The sequence below is a fragment of the Diadema antillarum genome, unplaced genomic scaffold, assembly GCF_040938485.1.
Source record: "Diadema antillarum isolate AM-2024a unplaced genomic scaffold, OU_Dant_1.0 seq00000331_RagTag, whole genome shotgun sequence".
Lineage (NCBI taxonomy): Eukaryota > Metazoa > Echinodermata > Echinoidea > Diadematoida > Diadematidae > Diadema > Diadema antillarum.
This window is the reverse complement of record NW_027271348.1, coordinates 1,131,948-1,154,982: the sequence shown is the minus strand read 5'-3', so window position 1 is coordinate 1,154,982 and position 23,035 is coordinate 1,131,948. Positions and strand designations below refer to the sequence as shown.

Genomic DNA, 23,035 nt, shown 5'->3' with positions numbered 1-23,035 from the left:
TATTACTAGTACTTTATAATGAAATCACGAACTTTTCATGAGCAAATGCGTTTGGCCTGAAATAGCTTTGCGTGCATTCATTTTGTAAAGCCATAATTCATTTACATTTCTTGTATTTTTATCTCCAAACATTGGGCGAATGCTTCTTATACCGGCGTGTAAAGTAGTCGAGTTTGTGTAAGTCCACATCTAACACACGACAGCCTTTAGAATATGTCTGCAGGAATGCTGATAACGATGATTATATTTTGATATCGACAATGTTAGCAACATCAAGTTCATAATAGTATTAATCAGAGTGGTAATCATTACTGTCATTTTTTTCTAATTTTCATTATCATTACTATCATGGTATTCCATGAAAGATAAACTCTTTTTCTTTAATGTAACCTGTGCAGAGCTGCTGCTTTTTGAACCTAGTTGTCTTGTTTGTTCGTGTGGTGTTTTTTTTTTTTAAAGACTGATGAATGACAATTTAAAACTACCATATTACAATGTATTAACAGTTTTAACAGTATTGTAATTTTTCAAGAATCTCACATGTTTGAAATATTTGTTGGTTTCGTAGACGGTGATTTTATGTGAGCATCTATTTGCATAATTGAAGAAAAAAAATAATGATAGAAGTTTGATCTAAAACTTTGACGCGATTTTGTACTTATACGCAGAAATTGGCGCTACGAACAGGAACTTGCCAGTCTGCTGTGGAAGATTGATTATAACGACGTGCAGTTTAAAAGCGTGGTCCACGGGAGCAGGGTAACGGCTTATGTGGAGCTTCACAGTAGGGAGAGAATTATACAATTAACTATATACAGCTTATATACGATTCGTCAGTGTACACGTTTAATCGAAAGAGAACAAGACAAAGGTCAATTCAACATCAATTTGTACAGTTCAAGACAAGTGTAAAGCTGTTAAAGAACACGACTGGACAGTACTAATTATGTTTAGACTACCTATAAGGTACTAATTCAAACAACAAAACATTCCTTTCTCCACAAATGTGATCCTCAATTTTTTCCTTTTACCTTTGGGACAGAGCTGGACTCGATAGGAATAGTCTGCTATTGGAACCGATAGCATGCAATACAAAGATACGACATCACACTGCTGATTGAACATTTAAATTCAAATGCTTTTTCTCCCCTGCTTTACTATAACAATCCCTATCTGTTAAAGTTGTTTATAATGATATTTGTTCGCATTTTGTTTTGCAATTTTTCATGATTGTGTAGAATTAGTTCCACTTTCTCTCGCATACAAGCTTGTATTTACTCTGCCTACATTTTGAAAAATTCCTGTTGAATACGTAAAATCCTTCTCTCTCTCTCTGTCTCATGGGCATTAAAGGGATAGTACAGTATTGGTGGAGATGAGAATTGGGCTTTTAACTTTTTGCGAGATACCAAGAAAGCACTTATGATATAGTACAGAGCATACCATTCTAAGAGGAATTCAAAGTTTATTTGATGGAAATCGGGTTTGGAATAAATGAAACATCCAAAAACAAAGTAAAACAAAGCGATCGTAATAAAATGTGCGTCCCACACTTTATCAGAATCGCTCTTTTTTGGATATCTCAGCCATTTCAAAACCAATTTTCATCAAATAAACGTTGAATTAATAATAGAATTACATGCTCTTTCATAATTCATAAAAGGTTTCTCACTATCTCACCAAAAAATGTTAGAAACCTGAAATTAGGTCTCAACCAAAAATGTACGATCACTTTAATCTATTGCGCATTTCTGTTATGATCGCTTTACGCGTTCACAGCTCAGCCTTGCCACACATGACTCCCGTGGATCAATGAATGCTGACCCTTTATCTGGGCGTGGTCAGGTGTTTACTCGCGTCGGGAGATACAAAAACACAGTGGTGGCAATCAAACCGGTCTACAAGAAGCACATTGAGATGAGCCGTGCTCTTCGAAAGGAACTGAAAGTCGTAAGTACACTTAATGGTAAATTGATTCTCCTGTCCATTTCATCACTGCTATTGGACCAGCTTCTGTTATTAGTACAATACAGGGACAATCACTGACGCTGTCGTTATACAAGATGTTATCATCGACATTAGCACCATATGCATGTCAGGCTAAAACCCTCGTGATAACAGAAAAAAGAGACGGTAATTGAAGCTGAAGTCGCAAAGATGTTATGCTTTCAGCAAAATCAACCAGAATATGCCTTCCTTCTCACAATTTCGCAAATCTCGAGAGTACCGCAGTAACAGCTCAGTAAGGTGGTAAATTACTAGAGTTACTCATCCTTCCATATTTTGATGAGAATAATCATAAGAATATTTGGGCATAGAATATCTTCATAGCAATTACTATAATTCCAAAATCCTATCCTCATAAGATACCGTAGTTTAATTCAAGCTGTCATATCATCTTGATCTCAGATGTCTAACGTGCTGAAAGTACTGGCGGGAAGTCATCAACGGGCACACATACACGTCTATGTCTATTTACTATTGTTTTATTTTAGTGAGGTAGGAATTTAGGTTTTGATAATGATAGTTGCAGCGTTATGTATGAATGAAATGTAAGTTCGTATAATCATTTGTGTTAATATGTAAGTTTTTATGATTGTACTTAAGGAAGATATGTTTTGTTCTTTATAAATTTATGTTGACAGCGTTTTTATGAGAATGGAGATACAATGTATTTTCTTTAATGATGAAAATATTTGCAATTTGTTGATGTATATTTGACATTTCATTTTTAGTAAATATTTTTGTTGATTGAATAATAACTATTTAAAGAATGCAAGGATGTGTATTAGACTTTGAGGTTAAGTTATAGTAGAAGTTGATTCTTTTAGTGAAGAGCATTATCTATGTTTTCTGGAATTGTATTTTTTTTTTTCATGTCGGGAAATCAGGATGTCGGATTGCAGAGATAGAAAACACACACATATGTATTTATGAAATGTGTATATGATAATATTTATATCTAATTGTGGTTATTTATGTGGTATTATTTACATGGTAATTTAAGTAATTGTATTGTAAATAAAGGTTTGAATAGTACGTTTTTGAAATTTGATAATTGTAATGATAATATTTGTAATTATATGAAAGAATATAATTATGTATATGTGTATAATAGTATGTATATCGTATGTAAGTTTGTAGGATTGTATTTGAGTAATATATTTTTCGTTGTTTATATGTCACTAATGAAAATCAAATTTATTCATCAATAAATGAACGGACAATAATACTTATATCATACCATTTATATGTCTAATCCCATCTGCAATAGAGTTCGCGGGCATATAGGAGGAAGGCATATTAGAAGATTACGTTACTTCTTAGGAATATAGTAGGTAGATGCACACATGACAAGACTACCTTGTTATACTTCTTGGGAATATATCTTTGCAGATGCGCGATATGTGTCATCCGAACCTGTGCCAATTCATTGGCGCTTGTGCAGAAGCGCCGAATATCAGTATCCTCACTGAATACTGCAGTAGAGGAAGTTTGCAGGTTAGTATTTTCCTGGTTTGTTATTATGTATGATAACTTATGATTATGCTAACTTCTACAGTCTGTTACAGAGTTGCCTTAATGCAATCGATAACGGAATTTCATTTAGAAAGTCTCTGCCTTTTCGAAGTTTTTAATTCAATTCTAACTTATTCCATTTTGCATTTCATCTCAAACAATGCAGAAACAGTATTTCAAGTTTCCCCATACTCTAATTACCAGTAACTCCGGAACACCTGACAATAAACAGTACAAAACCAAAGGAATGAGAGCTGTTCGGATAACTACTTGCCTGTGCTAAGAATATACCATCACCGCAGAGACACAATGAGCTCAGATATACAATGTATCTGTTGAGTTGGGTGCAAGTCTCGAGTTCGACACCTACGATTCATACAGCGGCCCGCGAGTCATACAGCCCATACTTTCGACACTGAAGGAAACATGGCCCACAAGACCGACACAAAGCCCCGTCTTGTAATGTCTAACCCATTTTTTTTTTTTTTACCTAATGTCAAACTCGTGAGCCTTATTTGCGTAGTGTCGAACTCAAGGGTTGTATGACTCGTTGGTGTCGTGGAATGACCCCGTTCAGTTTATGCCATGTCAAAATACGAGGCTTGCGTATGGTTTGGTCAACATGATTCTGTTTCATTGTCATGATTGTTGGGCATTAATTTTGGACGTAATCCCTCTCTAATCTGTATGTGAAGATCGGAATGATGGAAATGGTACAAGTGAGGATTCCAATGGGTTTTTTTTTTCTGATTTCTTTTCGATACTCTCCATCCATGACAATCCTGTAGAAACATGCAAGTAACTTCACTTTAGCATTGATACGCTTACAGTTCACCTGATGCGATTTTCAAGTTTCAAGATAATCTGATATCCCTTTATAATTTTATATCCCTCCTTTTAATAAGGAGTAAGTAAGTGCATAACCCTTGATTTTCCATAAGTAACCATTAAAATGAAATGAAGAAAGAGCAAAAAGGGGATGAATAAAGCATATCCAGGACATCAGATTTTCCACTACATGGACTGTTGACCTATCGATTCATTCATTTTGTTTTATTTCTTTTACACTGCACGGTAGGCCTGATCAGTTTTGTAAAACTGCTTTCCTGAGGTGCCCTGCAAGAATAACAAATATAATTCTACATGAAAATACCAAGTACAATTATAGGTAACATTTTTCACTACAAACATCGTGAGTGTATTAATGATAAACAAGTATACATAAAAACATAAATATATATATATACATATATATATATATATATATATATATATATATATATATATATAGTGTGTGAGTCGTGTGTCTTCAGCTAATGATGAACCCCATCTTTTTGGAGTGTGTATGTAAACGAGAGTAAAGAGGCGGTAGACGTTGCTTAATCCTCACAAGTGAGTTTACTCAAGCTTTCGGGCTTCCTGCCCTTTGTCAAGACTGGGGACAAGATACAAAACATGGATATCATATACACAAATAGAAAATAATAATGATGATCAAAACAATAGCGGAACTGATAACTACAGAGAAAGAGACAGAGACGGCAGGGAATAATTACACAGGTGAGAGTGTATATTATATGCATCAATCTTGCATAATATAACTTGCAGATATGCAATCACAATGTGAGGATTGAGCAACGTCTACCGCCTCTTTACTCTCGTTTATATATATATATATATATATATATATATATATATACATATATATACATATATATAAATATATACATTTATATATATATATATATATACATTTATATATATATATATAGAGAGAGAGAGAGGGAGGGAGAGAGAGATAGAGATAGCACTGTTACAAATCAGTTGAATCGTTATATAAGGCTTCACATCGTTTTTTAAATTCATAAAGTGATGTACATGTTTGAAGATTTAAAGGGAGTGCATTAAACAAACTGGTTCCGACATATGAAAAAGAATTTCTTTTATATTCTGTCCTTCGGCGGGGATATTGAAGGGGGTATTTCAAAGAATAACGTGTCCTGTGATTTACAGTTCGTTTACATAACAGTGATTAGATTATTTTGTATTTTACAAACAAGAACACAATATTGGTACTTTATACGTTGCTAAACTGATTGCTATTTCAGCACTCGTAACAAGGAAGTTTGATATGTATGATAATCTCTATTCAAAATCACCCTGGCATATTTATTTTGGAGTTTTTGTATCTTATCCCTATGGATTTTTGCACAGCTTCCCCAAGATATGCTATAATAATCAATATGAGGTAAAATCATCGCAAAATACAGATTCTTCATTAAATTATTATCATCATTCTTTTTAACCGATTTACTACAAATTGAACCTGGAATTTTGATCATTGAAGACTATGTTGAAGTATTCTAAGATTGAGATTTTGCTTTCACTTTCAGTAAGCTACCACAACTACTGCTACTATTACTTTGATACAAAGTATGTTGAAAAAAAGCACTATAATAACAAAGAAACAATAAATGTCAATGCAATTGTTAGTTAAAGAACTTCAGAACAATTGTACAAACAGATAATATAATATCTAAATTCCCTAGTGGAAAAGTGCAATAATAAGATGGATATATAGATAATTACAATCCCTGAAAATCAGGTAATACAGATATGAGCTATTAGAGCTTATTGAACTGCATCTCTGAACACAGAAATCAATGTTTAAAAATGTCAGCTAATTCAAAGGCAAATGACAAACAGAATCTTCCTGCCTGTGTGCTCAAACCCAATTTTAGTCATATTATGGATTTGTCTGTTATTGAATTAATCATTCCTTCAATCGTTCCAATTTGATAAGTCAGTTTTACTTGTTATAGCTGCCTTCTTCCCACTTGTTCTTGGCCATTACTCTCCCTGGGCTCTCTTCCTTGTAAGATTTTCATTGATGGAGATCGCGGTCTCCTGGCCTTTCAGCTTACTTCTAGTTTCACAATGCTTCTTGTGCTCTGTAGTTAGAAAACTTGATGTTACGCGGCCTGATGAAATTGTCAAGTTTCAGGATAATCTAGTATCCCTTTATAGTTTTAAATCCGTCCTTTATGAAATGAGGAGTAAACAAGTGCATAGACTTTGATTTCCCTTTAAAATAATCATTCAAAAAACTGGAGAAACAGTAAAAAGCGAAAAAAAATTTACAAAGATGTACGGGACATCAGATTTTCCACTGCTTATTTGAGGGGTTACGATTTACAATTACACTATTGTACTTACAATTACAATTATTACAATCACTTGCTGCGGTTACTTTCATTAACGTATATACAAGTATATATATATATATATATATATATATATATATATTATGTATACACGTTAATTAAAAAAAATGAGAAAAAAGAGGGTTGGATATGTACGAAAATTCACCTGTTGTGTCGCTTGAAGCACTTGTGCAGAATTATGATTAGGAAAGCTGAACTGCCAAAATTCTTAACTGCATTTCTGGTTACTTTCAGGATTAAGACAAGCAAATCTATCCTACGAATGCGTGATGTTTACACGTAAAATGGTTTGACATGATTCATAATATGAGCAGTAGTGGAGGGAAGATGCCATATCAAACTCGATGTAGATTTCACAATGCTCAGTGCAATGACATATCAGACGAAACACTTCACTGAACCAAGGTCAGTTAATTTTCACCGTCTTTACTGAAAAGGTTTACCTTGGTCAACTCTCTTTAAAAGAGATTATTTTCTGTATTGTTCCATCCAGGATATTCTCGAAAATGATGACATCAAGCTAGATGAGATGTTCGTTGCTTCCCTTGTTTCAGATATAGTGAAGGTAAGCTTTGTTTCAAGCTCTGTTTGAGTCCAGTCTACTACTAATACCTACTGAACACAATCGACCAATATCGTCTCAAGGAGGTTTAAGAGATGGAGTTACAACTGGCTGTAATCATTCAGACAGTTGTCACTTTTCTATTGATGTACAAAAGAATTCCACAGGTGCATCTGTGCCTTTGATGACGGGGTTTGATGCCGCCGTCTTGCTGAACGTTTTGAACGTTAAGGTAATGTTGGCTATATTTTGCTTGTTTACCTATTAAATGAAACGAAATCTAACTTAATGATAAAGCACATTAAACAAAGGTCACTCCCTTCCAGAAATATGTGCGAAAGTGTAAATCAGAGCTGTATCATGTGAAAGTGTTCAAAGCTGTACCCTCCTGGAAAGCTGGTTTTATTACTTTTCCACTAAATTTCCGACAAATAAAACTGACATGGAATAATCTTCAAGTATAATTCTTTATTAATAGATATATCAGAGTAGTGGCCGGGCACGGCCAGTCGAGTAATTTTCATTTTCATTTCATCATTTTTTGCGCAATTTCTATTCGCGCATCCCCGAGTCTTTACCATTAATATCACCTATCTTTTATAAGTAGGGATGGCGAAAAGTAATTACCATCACAAAGACATATCTTCCTTAGAAAGTGGCTGATGATTATGCAATGCGACATTAGTCAATTGTCTTCCTATCTGCGCGGCAGATCCAGTTTGCCACATGCTTCAAATACTTTCGAGTGGCGGCATCGAACGTGACTTCAAAGGAAATACGACAGTTGTGACTCCATTCTCTTGAACCTCCTTGATCGTCTTTAATGAAAAAAAAAACCCACGAGACGTTTGTCCGACTTAATATCACTGTCTTTTAAATGGTCGCTCGCGATGATACTTTTTTGTTGTTGGTATTGTTTATTTTTTTCCATGTAAAGTTCACAAACTGTGGAATCGATTGAATAGATAACAAAATCCCAAGTTGACTATACCGAGGTCAATATTGTGTAAGAGAGTCGATTAATATGAATTCAATTTGATAATGTAATAATGAGGGTCATATTTTGGAATGACTGCACAAGGACACGTAATCATTCTGTCGTGTGAAAGACAGTATAATAGTCCCCTACAAATTATCAAATGATAGGAAAAGCAATGATAATGTGAGTATCATGAATGATAATAATTTATAATAATGAAATATCATTACTACCATCATGGTAAAAACACTTATCAGAATTAGTCGTCATAACATTGCGTATGGATATTACAATTGTCGCTCGCAGGCAATGCGATATCTGCACTCGAGCGAAATCCGATCCCATGGTAACCTGAAGTCCAGCAATTGTGTTGTAGATAGCCGATGGGTGCTGAAGGTCACCGACTTTGGGCTGCATCATTACACTATGGGTCAGCAGCCACCAGACATGGGGGAACACGCCTTTTATCGAAGTAAGTACCTTTAAATAACTATAGCAACAATGCAAAAGTGTTCAACATGTAAACGTCATAAGCACCAATAACAAAAGCAAAGTTCGTTAGTCCATATCTTATGAGATATGCATAAAGGAGTTATACTGTTATATATTCATTTATATGGAGCAAGAAGCCAGATAAGATAAAACGTAAAATTATTATTGGAGATTATAGTGAGGGAGGATTACGAATGGTACACATTCAGTCAATGATTATGGGTCTCAAAACAGCATGGGTTAAACGTTTTTTAACCCTGATAGTAAAGGTAGCTGGAAATGCTTCTTTGATTTATCAATGAAAGATCTCGGCGGAGACCTATTTTGGATTTGCAATCTCGATTGCAAGGATATGATTAATCAGATCAGAAATATATTCATGCGAGAAATTCTTGTCTGTTGGAGTAACTTAGTTTTTTTTCTCAGAACCCTCCTGAACGTTAAATTCATAATCAGGTTATATGGAACAATTCTTGCATCAGAATTAATGGAAAAGTTGTTATCAAGCATAATTGGATAGATAAAGGTATTATAAGAATTCATCATTTGTTGAATGAACATGGTAATTTCCTTTCATTTTCACAATTTAAAAACAAATATGAAATTCAATGTAACTTTTTGGATTTTTTTCCATCATATCTGCAATTCCTCTTAGCTGGGAAAAGGCTGTCAGAAAACCTCAAATTCAAGATAGAAATTATCAAGAAGAATTGATTCTTGATATCAAGAAAGCTCCTAAAGTATGGAGATTTATTCATAGGAAGTGCGTTGATAAACTTCGTGAAATTCCAAAATCACAAGAAAAATGGAATTCAATTTTGATAGAACCAGTCACTGACTGGAAAAAAAAATCTATCTCATTCCTTTTAAAAGTTCATTGTCGACAAAATTAGGTTATTTTCGTTTAAAATTTTACACAACATCCTCGGGGTGAATAAACTGCTAAAACAAATTGGTTTCTCAGATTCTGATTTATGCAGCTTTTGTTTAGATACAACCGAGACAATTTCACATTTGTTCTGGGAGTGCCCTTAACGTTTTTTGAGAGAGTTCCAAAGACAAGTTTTGAAAGACGAAGTTTTCTCACATTTAACGATTTCATATTTGGAATTTCAAATGGTCCTTTCACTACATTGAATTCTGTTTTTCTACATGCCAAATATTACATATTCACCGCAAGATGTAAGAACGGTATATTATCTTTGGCGTTATTCAAAAAAGCTTTGAAACATTATTATGAAATTGAGGAAACTATATATCTAAAACAAGGTAAAATCACTGTGTTTTTAGATAAATGGAGACATGTTCAACTTATTTGAACTGTCTGTTGTTGCTTCATTAATATATTCTATTTCATGCTAATTTCGTTGATGATTCAAGGATGGGACTGATGCAACATTTTCATTTGGTCCGTAGTCAAATATATGGAGGTATTTTCCCCCGGTAACTGGTAACATTTATACAACACCTCAGAATGATGTCGAATTGTGATTGGCCAAGAACATGTCACATGACATTCAATAGAAAATACCTACCAAACTCATTGACAGTGACAGCCATACAATAGGCCCCTGGCATGGGCCTATAGCACGGCTCGAAGGTACTATAGCACGGCTTCGTGGGGGGCTACTAATGCATGGCCGGCCGCTCACAGAGTTCTGTGGCTCACAGCAGCAAAGCGCCAGCAAACTACATTGTACGTGCTGGCCGGCTGCGCTGCGATGCGCTGCCGGTAAACAGACCAGTCGCGGCGGCGGAGTACTGCAACGTCCAACGTGTACGCGCAGCTACTTTACCTAGCTAGTTGCATGTATTGCGGCCTACCTACTGCTGTGTTTTTAGTTTTGACTCTGATCTGCTACGTGGACCACAGTGATCCCAAAATCAAGACTTCATTTCAAGTTGAGAAACCGTAATTTGATTATTTTTCTGTGTTTTTATACAAAATCATTTTCGGAAATAGAGAAAGTCTAGACCTACTACTAGATCTACCGACGTCTCAGGTAGGCTTAACAGTCAGGCCTAACTCGATCTAACGTTAGCGTAGAATGGGTTTAGACCCTGCGGAGTTTGTGATTCCTGTGACTGTGTGGTCGAATCATGACGAGTGTTTGAAAGCAGTACACAGGGTGGTTTACAATTCTCGGCCTAATTGTTACATTTATTTTTGGGCCTTCCTGAGTTAGCGGTCACTAATTTAGTACTGTGATTGTGGACAAGGTGTTGTATAAAACGAATAATTTATGATTTTGTTCGTGCATTGGGGCACGTAATACCGCACTCGGCGCGAGATTCGCCACTGGTCTATTCAACGCGGCGCTACGCGCCTTGTTGAATAGACCAGTGGCTTATCTCGCGCCTCGTGCGATATTCGTGCCCTATGCACTCACAACTCATAAATTATTCGTATATTAATTTTGTTTGTGGAAAATAATTCCATACTTGAAATCCACCTTGCATGCATTAGTTGTTGCAACGTCAGGTGGACATTGACTGGCTTACGGGTTGCCTGGAGCAACCTTTGCTGGGGAGGTATCCATAAAAATATTTAAAAGGTCTGTGTACCCGTGAGTTTGTTCTTACGTTCTTATGATGTAAGCTAATTTATGCATGTTTTCAGGCAGGGTATGTTCTTGGCAACCCGGTGGCTTTCTAAAGGCCTACCTGGGCGTGGCGGCGGCGGGTGCATGCGATCGGCTAATTTATGGATGCTTCTTCTCGTGGGGCCCATTGACGATTTTTTTTCATTAGCCTGTACACTGGTATGATACTGCTTTATTTTATACAATTTGCATGCACGCGCTGTTGCTATGGCTGCGTTTATCAACTTTCCCCTGTTTAAACGGCTTTCGAAAGCCCTTTCGAAAGCCCTTTCGATAGCCCTTTCGATAGCCCTTTCCAAAGCCCTTTCCAAAGCCCCTTCGAAAGCCCACCTACAGCCCTGTACTATTAATGTGCCGCTTGTTTTCGTCGGCTGCGTTTATCAACTTTCTCCTGTTTAAACGGCTTTCCAAAGCCCTTTCCAAAGCCCTTTAGAAACGGCTTTCAAAACAGTTGCGTTTATCAACTCATCGCGAACAATAATTTTTATTCGCACATCCTTGTGCCTGTACTATTAATGTGCCGCTTGTTTTCTAAGAAGGGACGGCGAAAAGCAATTACCATCATAAAGACATATCTTCCTCTGAGAGTGACGAGTCATGCTGCAATGCCACATGAATCAATTGTCTTCCTATCTGTGAGGCAGCTCCAGTTTAGCACATACTTCAAATATTTCTGAGTAGCGGCATGAGACATGGGATCAAAGGGAATGAGACTGTTGTTACTCCACTTCTCAAACCTCCTTGGTGAGAGGTACACCTCCCTGTCCCTAGCATATGCGTGCATTACGCACAACTGTATGTATACACGTGTGTACACGTACTCGTGTGCACTTTAATAATAATAATAATAACTATTTCTTATTGAGCGCTTTTACAGGACCTGATCAAAGCGCTGTACATATATCAACAACCAACATTCACACGGTATGAGATCAACATAATTACAATTGAAACAGTTCAGTCTTGAGCCACTTTACGTGGCGCGCGTCTTTTCAGAAACCGGAAACGCATGGTTGCGTAACCGCAATAGGGCGACCTACAAAGCCGTTTCAAAACAGCTTTGCGTTTATCAACTTCAAAAGGCTTTTACAAACAGGTTTCTGAAAACCTGTTTACGAAACCTGTTTGGAAAGCCACAAATTTGCGGCTTTTGAAAAGGCTTTCCGAAAGGGCTTTCAAAACAGCTTTGCGTTTATCAACTCGCAAAAATTCCTTGAAAGCTGTTTTGGATAACCTGTTTCTGCCGAGAAAAGGAGAGTTGATATACGCACCCTTTCGTAAAGGCTTTTCTAAAGGGCTTTCAAAACAGCTTTGCGTTTATCAACTCGTAAAAATTCCTTGAAAGCTGTTTGGAAAACCTGTTTCTGCCGGGAAAAGGAGTTGATAAACGCACCCTATGTCAGGTGGGCCTGGGCGAGCTGTCGCACTGCCAAGAGCGACTTCATCCTTGCTCGAAAGGGGTTCTTCGGGTTGCCGGTGGCAACCTCTGTTGAAGTAGTATGCATTAAGTAAACAAGCGGGTTTATTCAACTGTATGCAGTTCGCTTTTATTGTGTAATGTAAATGTATGCATGCTTTCGGGCAGGGTATATCCTTGGCGACCCAATGGCTTGCCGGAGGTTCGCCGGAGGCCTGCCTGAGCGTGCAGACGACGGGTGCATGTGGTTAGCTAATTTTTAGATTTTCTTTCCATGGGGCCTATTAGTATTGACGAATTTCCGTTCATCAGCTGTATATTCCAATGGTCCTGAGGAACTTATTCACTGTGCACTCGTCGTCGCTATGTCGGGTGGGCCTGGGCGGGCTTTCGGAATGCCAAGAGTTATTTTGTCCTATTTTCCCTTGCATGCACGACCCTTTATTGTATCTTTACTAGTAAGGAGTTACTTGAATATTTGAAAAAGAAAACATGAAAAAACACAGATAAGTGTTTAAATTGTTTGTACCAAAGAAATTGCTTTATATGGTGTTGAAGTAATAATTATGTATTTCATCCATCCTCTGTATAATTATGTTGCTTCGAGAAATCAATAAATTCTATCATTTGAAAAAAAAAATCTTTTCCCATGAGGATAGCTGGATTTTAGTTTTAGTTTTAGCCAGGATTCGTTTGAGCTGATCTTTAAAACGAAATTTCAGTCCTCCTCTGGGTCTTGTTCTAGTTGCAAGTTCTCCGTATAGCATGATCTTTCGGAGACGGAAAGGCTCCATACGCTGAATATGACCTGCCCAGTGGAGACGATGGCGAAAAATAGTGGCTCCCATGCGTGGTAGTGACACGCGGAGAAGAGCCTCATTGTTGGTAATGTGATCTTCCCATCGAATATTAAGGGTTTGTCGTAGTTTGGATTGCTGGAAGCGTTCAAGTCGCTTGATGTCACGGCGGTACAGCGTCCAGGGGTCCGTTTCATGAATGTCTTATGAGAGACTTTTCGTTCATAAGACTTACTTTTGAGAGGCTTCCTGAAATGGATTTTACTTTTCTTTGAACGTCTCTTAACCCTAAAAGGGCCGGGGGCGGAATCCGCCCCCCCCCCTCGACGTTTCGCGCTATAATTCTGTAACGCGAGAAGGCCTCGTCGCGAGGCTTCTTGACTTTGTTTGTTCAAGTCTCGCGCAACTTTTGAGACCAAATTTGCGACGTCCGCGCATACTTTTGCGAAGCCGCGCCCGTTTTTGTAACGGAATGTCACCCCAAAACTGGCACAATTTTGTGATTTTGTGCACATTTCCTATGGAAAACAGTGCTCTGTCATGAAAGTCATAAAAACCTGATTATTTTTACAATTAATCACTTTCATTGATTAGTTTTGTGCTAATTATGGTAGAAAAGTGGTCAGTGACAATTTCCAATGACAGAACAAAGAAAAAACAAAAGTTGAAAAACACAGAAATACATAAGAAATTCTGAAAACAATAAAATACATAAGAATTGAAATGAGTTTTGGAAGTTTGGTGTACAATTGTTGAATATGCTAAAACAGATTTACAGATCAAAAATTAGACTCTCAATGCTTTTAATTAGAATAAAATATGATCTTGAGCTGAATTTGCATAATTAATTAATAAAAATTAGAAATTGATTGTTTAAAAAAATCTTATGACTCAATCTTGTAGATTATGACGCGGGTTTCACGCATGCAAAATTTCATCGCGATCGCACCACCGATGGCCGAGATCTCGATAGCCAAAAAAGCCCGGCCCCTTTAGGGTTAATGCTACATATGAGCGACTTTGGCCATTCTGAGATTTATGTAAAGACTTCTATGTAATGACTTCATGAAACGGACCCTTGATCTCACAAGCGTAGAGAAGAGTAGACAGGACAATTGCACGGAAGACCAGGACCTTTGTCCGGATTGTCAGCGCGTTGAGAAAAAAAAAAGCACGTTTACTATGTCTACCGAAGGCAGAGTGCCCTACCTTGATCCGGTTCTCCACGTCCTTTTCACATATGACGGTTTTTGAAAGGATGTTCCTAAGATATGAGAAATGTTCACCTTCTTCAAGGGCTGCTGCTGATGCTTGTGGGTGGACAGTCGTTCTGGGCTGGTGCAGGTTGGATCAGGGTCTTGGTCTTTAGGTTGTTCACTTTCATCTAAAAGCGTTTGTAATAATGATAATACAGGGTACTTATAATGCGCCAGTTCCACATAGTTAACGTGCTCAAGGCGCAGTAGAAGAGTTAGTTATGAAATACAAAAATCCTTACACAAACATGCACATGAAAATGAATGACACAATAATGATAATGAAAAAAATATACATCATAATATACAATTCTACTGGAAAATGGTCATGAACAAATGAGTCTTGAGGGCAACTTTAAAGGAGTCAACATTCGAAATGTGACGGATAGCTTGAGGCAACTGATTCCACAGGTAAGGTCCAGCATGTGCAAATGACCGATCCCCCATGATTTCTTCGTTTTTGGAACAACAAGCAATCTACAATCGGATGACCTTAAACATCTGGAAGGATTATAAAATGTCAGTAAATTAACATTGTACTCTGAGGCAGATCCGTGTATGCAATGAAAAACAAATAATAATAGTTTAAATGCAATGCGAGATTCAACAGGTAACCAATGCAGTGAGGACAAAACAGGGGTAATGTGAGTATTTCTCCTGGTAAGGGTAACAATGCGGGCTGCTGAATTTTACCATTTTTGTAACCGTGAAAGTTGAGATTGTGGTAGCTGAAATAGGAGTGTATTACCAAAGTCAAGTCGGGATGATACAAGAGCATGAACTATTTTTTTCTGTGGCTGAACGAGTTAAATACTTGCGAATAATGCCCAAATTGTAAGTCGCATTGTATAAGTTCAGCGGTCCTTTGTAGGTCATCTACAGTCCGACTTGGAGTGGCGTTGTCGTCAGCATATTGCATCTCACAGACTGAGATGGTGGAAGTCCTTCTCTTTGCACGAAGACGTGAGAGTTTGAAGAGTGGTATTTGGTAATATCAGTAGAAAGAGATCATTAATAATTCAACGCAAGATATTGAAATATATGATTTCTCACGTGCTAATTGACGTACCATTCTGGTCACCTGGTCAAGTCCATCCTTTCTTTGAACATTATTGATGAATTCCATGAATTGTTACATCGGCAAGATTATGCATTATATCGCTTTGAAAACGAGTGAAGTGCCTAACCAACTGAAGAAAAAAGAAAGGTAATGTGTACCCATGTGCAAATGAACTAACCCCTAACTGCCTTTTTTTGCTGTATGCCACTTTGCCGGAGAGGGAGCGAAACAGGTTCAAAAGCAGAACCAAAAGCCGTTGCCCTCAAGAGTTAGACATTCTGTTTCTTTTATCCTCTTTTTATATGCTAACGGTCATTTAGAGTCAAATCGACCTCATGTTTTGATGCAAAATGTGCTTTCAAATGTATAAGACAGCGTAAACAAAGACGATCATGTGTGGAGGCATAACCAAACTTCAGCAGCTCTGATTCGTTTGTTCTGAAGACACAAGGATACCACCATCTCAGTCAGATTCATTCTTATCACAACGAAAGCATACCGTTATGTTTTGCCCAAGAACCGCAAGGCCAAGTTTACGATTGTTCACACTGTCGTAGAGCTAGAATGAACCCCAAAAAAAAAATCCAATTTGTTTGGCCTCATGTGACTTTTATTCTATCGTTATTCCCTCATTTCCTTCGGCAGACCTCTTGTGGAAAGCGCCTGAAATCTTACGGCGATCCGCCTGGGAGCCTGAGGGGACGCAAAAAGGAGACGTGTACTCATTTGGAATCATTTTGTACGAGATCGTGCTTCGCCAAGGACCATTCGGAGGCGTCGACCTGAGCCCTAAAGGTAGATCAACAATTTATCGAATGTTAAGTTGTTTGTAAATCTTACTTATCTACACATCCATTAAAGGCATAATTTACCATTTGCAGATGTAACAAAAACCCAGCATTAGTGCTTCAAAATAGTTCTAACATCTGAGTTAGGGGTGGAAACAACGAGTGTAAAAATTTGAACATTGAGAATGATCGCACAAAAGACACAATCAACTGATGTTCAGGCGGTTTATTAACAGTGATATTGTGGGTACAGACAATGATCAATATAACAATTATACATATCTCAGCACAGTGAGAGTGCGATAACTTACATGCATTACAGCCAAATCTTAAATCACAAGGTCCATGTGATCCCCTGGAAATGTCCAAAGACGATGTTCGATGCACAGATGAACGATCCTTGATGCACCGAAGAATGATTCCTCCGACATAAATCCAGAGACACAGGTTACAATAATCCAGGGTATAGATCAAGGGTAAAAAAACAGGGTTATAAGTCCACAGCGATACGTGCAGAATCCAAACGTTGTGACGATCGCGTCCAGTCGATGCGTGAATGATGATTCAGCCAATGATATCCCGTTAGGAATCCAGCCCGTCACAGCTTTGACGTAGCAATGTCCATTGACATAAAAATGGAGTCTATCTCCAGTGTAGGCAAATTAATTCTCTGCAGGCAAAATGTCTCCCAGGCCTTGTCTCCACAAATATAGCAGGTCAGCAGGTAACACAGGACTGACTATAACAAGTCGCTTCAGAGCCAGAAGTGACATAACTCTCAGAGCAGAGGTGTTGGGCACTCTGCCTACCTCAGAATTTCTGTGGCTTATATAGGTCCATTCACCCCTTTCTTGAATGTTCTGTAATTTGCTCCAACCTGGGGCTACACATTTCTACCTACTTGCACATACTTGCAAGTTCAAGACCGTTCCGGAAATCTTAGCTGACTCACTGCCTAACTATGTGCATAACATCCTACCTAAGATAACTACCAATCACATTGGGCTACAAGGACAGTGTATGTTTTTCATCACCCAGCCAAATATGTAAGCACTTCGTAGATCATTCTAGATTGGGTGAGCTTATATTGTATTTCCTGTCACATGTAGGTACTGTAGCTGTACCAAATAGAAAGTTCTCCACTTATCTGGTCAACCTGTATACATACACATTTTAAACAACCATGCACACAGTACACCAGACATGTACATAACTACTAGTGTGTACATTTGTGGCACCGGTATAGTCAATGTTAAGTATTGTTAAATATACAAAATGTGAACAATAGTTATAATAAAAATGCTTCCAGACTAAACCGTCTAGAGTTATGGTTTAATGAGAAAAATAGTGATATCTCCTTATATTTTAGGCTCTATTGCAAAAATTTTATGCGGTAGGATGTTTTGTGATACAACTTACCTCCACATATGCGTCAAAGGTGATATCTTGAACATTTTTAAAATCACTGCTCCCAAAGGTAAACAGTACCTTTAAGAGGTACTTCCAGAGTATTACAAAAATATTTTCTTGCAAGTCTGTTTCATGACTTTGAAAATACTACTAAGCCTTCACAGATTTGTCAAAATCCGTCGGAGCCGTCGGAACCGGTATGTCATCTGTATACGACGTTTGCTACCTAATAACTCTTTTTTTTTCTTTGGTTCTACGTTAGACTGATGATTTGCATCGTACATGTATGTACTATGATTATCTTTATCAACACAATAATAATGAACGCAGTGCTCATCATATGACCTTAATAAATATCTAGCTTACCATTGCTTTTATACTGTCATCTAAGAATTGTACGAGAAAGTGAAGTGCCCTAATGGACCTGTGCCCTTCCGGCCCAATGTGATGGAGGTAGAGGATTGTGCGGAATGTCTGCTAACAACGATGCAAGAATGCTGGGCCGAGGACCCTGAAACCCGTCCGGACTTCAAATCTATAGCTGCCAAACTCAAGCCACTGCACAAGGGCATGTGAGTATGCTTAGTCCATGCGGGTTGCTAGTGAACCAAAAAATTTCCTCCATTATTCAGAATACGCATGCTTTTATTCTTATGCCTCCGCCACGAAGTGTCGCCGGAGGCATTATGTTTTCTGTTTGTCCGTCCTTCCGTCCGTCCGTCCTTTCCTCCGTCCGTAATCAATTTTGTGGACAGCGTAATTAAAATCCATTTGAAGTATCCTAATGAAAATTGGCATGTATATGCATGAGTAGACAAAATTGTGTCAATCAGTTTGTGGGTGCACATGCTCAAGGTCAAAGGTCAAGGTCAAATACTCAAAATTTCACTAACCCCCCCCCCCCCCACGCACACACACACACATATCTATGGTGGCCTGAAGGTATTTTCTTGAAACTTTGTGTAAACGTGTATTACCCAGTAAAGATTCTATAGAGAAAGTTTTGGACCATGAGGTCAAAGGTCAAGTGAAAGTGGTAAAATTTAACTCTTCATCATATCTCGGAAGTGGTCCAAGGTATGTTTATGGAATTTAGTACATATGCATGTACTGCCTTAAAGTGATTCGCGTGGGAGGTTGGGGGTCATGGGTCAAAAGTCAATGGTCAAAATGTCAAGGTTAACTCCTCAAAATGTCACTATTTCCCTAATATCTGCAATGCCTGGAGATGTTTTCTTGAAACTTAGTGTATACATGTATCACCCAATAGAGATTTTCTGAAAACGTTTTTGGCCGATTCTCATGGTCGGACATCCTGGTATTTTGTGTGTCACGGGGTCATGGATAGCGGTTGGAGTGAAAACAAATCATAGTCCTATAGTCGCGTGAGCCTGGAGTGGTATCGCTGTACGTGTTTTCTGCCGGGGGCCCCGCGAGCATAGCGCTAGCGCAAGCTGTACTACTGTAGCTGTGCGGGCGGCAGGATTAGGCCCTATATAGGCCTACCCTAAATTAGGCCCTACCCTAAGTACTAAAGTACTAACGTTAGGCCTATAGACCTACTAGGAGTTTCTATGAGATACTAAGTAAGCGTAGATATCGGGGTAGGGCCTACTCAAAGAGGTTCACTGCACATCTGGCCATTTTGTCGGGTCGTTGATCCAGAGTCCTGCCGCGATTTCATACGGGCACAGGTCCAGTCCGGCTGCCTTCAACTTGGCAAAATACCGGGACCGATCGACAGGATCCAGATTTTTAGAATATTGCTGGCAAGACATGATGCATGTATCTCATGTGGCACAAATGACAAAAGGAATAATGAAAATAATAATTATAATAATAATAAGGTCTTATTTACCCAGGATAGCCTCTTCAGTGTTGCCACTGCTCTACCAGAGGGCCCTGCTATTATTATTACCCTAGCATTGCCAGGTACCCATTTATACACCTGGGTCGAGAGGGACACAGTGGGTAAAAACATCTTGTTCAAGGACGTAAGCACTGGGCGGGATTCGAACTCGGGTCCTCCGATCGGGAGTCGGGAGTCTTATCCACTATGCCACAATGCCCCCACATGTCGTCTGCTTAGAGTTGCACATAAATTATACGCGTCGCACATGCACAGCAGTATGCGCATTATGCAGGCTAGCGCTTGCAAGCTGTTTGTTTTCACTCCAGTCAACCGGAAGTGACGTGTAGCCGACCACAAGAATAGGTCTAGGTCAAAAGGTCAAAGGTCAAGTGAATATTCTAAATTTCACTTCTTCCATATTTCGGAGGTGGCGCAAGGTATTGTCATGAAACTTAGTAAGCTTATAAAGGAAATGGAACAAATAGTATTTTCTTTTATCTTGGATGATAAACCAGACAAAATTAACCGACAAACAATATTTGGAGATTATTGTCAGGGAGGTTTAAAGATGTTTCATTTTCTATACGTAGTTTCTGGACTTTAAATCACCTGGCTGAAAAGATTATTAATTGATCAAAACAGAGGAAAATGGAAATGTTTTTTGAACATCATTTAGATAATTAGGGGTAATACAATTTGGTATTGTAATATGGCCGGAACAAGAAGATCAATTTGATTCAAAGCTGTTTTATACATGAAATTCGTAAGACTTGGTGTGAATATACTTTTCTCCTAATTTATCTGTAGAAGAAGTGAAAAATAAGGTAGTTTGATTTAGTTAATTACTGAGATTGTTTTTAAGAAAGCAGTGCTTCAAAGGGATATATCAAAGCTTAAACAAATATTGAGTGATGATCTTTTTAAAGTTTTGAACAGTTTCGGGCTAAATATGGTGTTTTTTGTTATTTTTTCATTCAGTTATTCATGCAATCCCCTTAGAGTGGAAAAATATATTGAAAATAAATCAGTAAATGATAATGAAGTAAACACGCAGCAAGAAGATGCGATGATATGATTTTTTCAAAAGAACCAAAATATGTCGATGTATATATACCGAATATCATGTGATAAGATATTTAAACCACCTACATCGGAAAAGAAATGGGAAAAAATATTTAACCAAAATTTAGACTGGATTAAAATACACAATGTTCCTTATATATCCACCCGGAATCAAAGACTTCGTTATTTTCAATATAAAATTCTGCATAGAAATGTTGGTGTTAATGAATTACTTTTTGCAATTGGACTATCTAACACAGACCTCTGTGGGCTTTGTTCGAGTTCCGCTGAAACAAAAATTGCACATTTGTTTTGGGAATGCGATGTTACTCAAAGGTTTATTGCTCAAATAAGTGATAAGTGGAAATCACAGGTGAAGCTGCACCAAGCCAGGGTCCCGTTCACACAGTTGTGGACCATAGGTGGTGTTACAATTTAATTAATCTCACACAGAATTTTGCCTTGCATTTTATGTTGGTCATACCCCTTGATTTCGGTTTTGTAAATACTTCACAAATTGTTATAATAATGTGTACATAAAAGTGAATGGCACGAGTGTGATCGACTTATCATTTAAGTCCGCCCATGTGACAATGAAATTATGTAACAGAATCAAACCCAAATTACTAGAAGTGCTTTTATACTTGGTTCTTCAGGAAACCGAAGTGTTATAACGGTGTTTATTTGTATGCAAAATACTTTATATTTTCTGTAAGAAATAAAAGAAATCATTTCGTTTTAGTCAATTTTGTCAATTTTTAAAGCAAACGAAGAAAGTACAGGAATATATGTCTGATAAACTAAAGGTTTTAAATCTAATATTAATTGGAATCGTATACGTTTTGTAGCTGCCTGTCAAATCTGTAATATTTGTCTTTATGTATTATATGACATGTAACATTTATTTTTTACCTGAATGTTGAGTAAATAAAGTTTCTGTGTGAAAAAAAAATGAAACTTAGTACATATCTATGCATGTACTGCCTGGTGATATTAGGGTAATAGGATCAAAGGCCAGGTTAGAATACTAAAATTTTACTATTGCTACTTTAATGTTGAAATTAACCTTTTTGTCCATACCTTGGAGATTACTCAATGCAAAAACTTATGAAAGGATCAAAGGTCAAGTAAAAATCCTCAAATCCCCAAATACCCGCTCTCTTAAACAATATAGCCATTGATCCAATCAAACCTACTTCAAGGAAAGTGAACAATCAACCCATTTGTGACACAACATGTCATTTTTATTTCTTGCCAGTTATGTGAAACTGTCATCACACATTGTCAAGACATACTATAGACTTATTGGGAGAACCATGCATTATGGCGGAGGTATACTAGTCGCTATAGCGACATTTCTAGTTCCGTTTGGTTGGTTTTGTTTTGTTTTGTTTTGTTTTTTGTTTTTTTTCAAAGTCTAACAAGGTCAAAGTTCAAAAGGTCAATGAACTTACACTGAAAAACACTCTAATTACAAATTTGCGATATTCTGGCGAAACATCTCTTGGCGTTTGCCTTGTTTTCAAGTGATGTAATTTATCCAACATTTCTCGAAGCATGAGACAATGGGCCGGATGCATATTAGGAAGCAATTGCTTCAAGCACAAGCACAAGCTTTTCAAGCAAAAGATGAAGTTCAAGCAATTGCTTAAATCCTTATGCATACAGTACCTTGTGCTTGCGCTTATACCTTTTGCTTGCCCTGCACAAGCAATTGCTTGCGTTTTCAACAAAAGGGACGTCACGCCTGTGCGAACACAAGAACAAAGGCGGGTGTGACAGCATGTATTTGAAAGGGCGTATGTGAGCAGAAACATTTCCTGACATAGCAGGAGAGCTATGAAATGACACTCATAAATGCACACACACAGACGCACACACACACATCTATACACGCACACGTACTGGCTGATTCCCATCGCTGCTTATAGTAGCCCGGATATGCCAGGTCGCACATGGAGAGAGGCCTCCTTGCTCTCCACAGATGTCAGACATCCTACCTGTTTCTCATCAC

The 23,035-nt window shown here is 37.7% G+C and overlaps 1 pseudogene; it reads left to right on the top strand.

Moving 5' to 3' along the window:
* The window catches only part of LOC139730741 (speract receptor-like), a 533,096-nt pseudogene that overhangs the window by 419,262 nt on the left and 90,799 nt on the right, over positions 1-23,035 (top strand).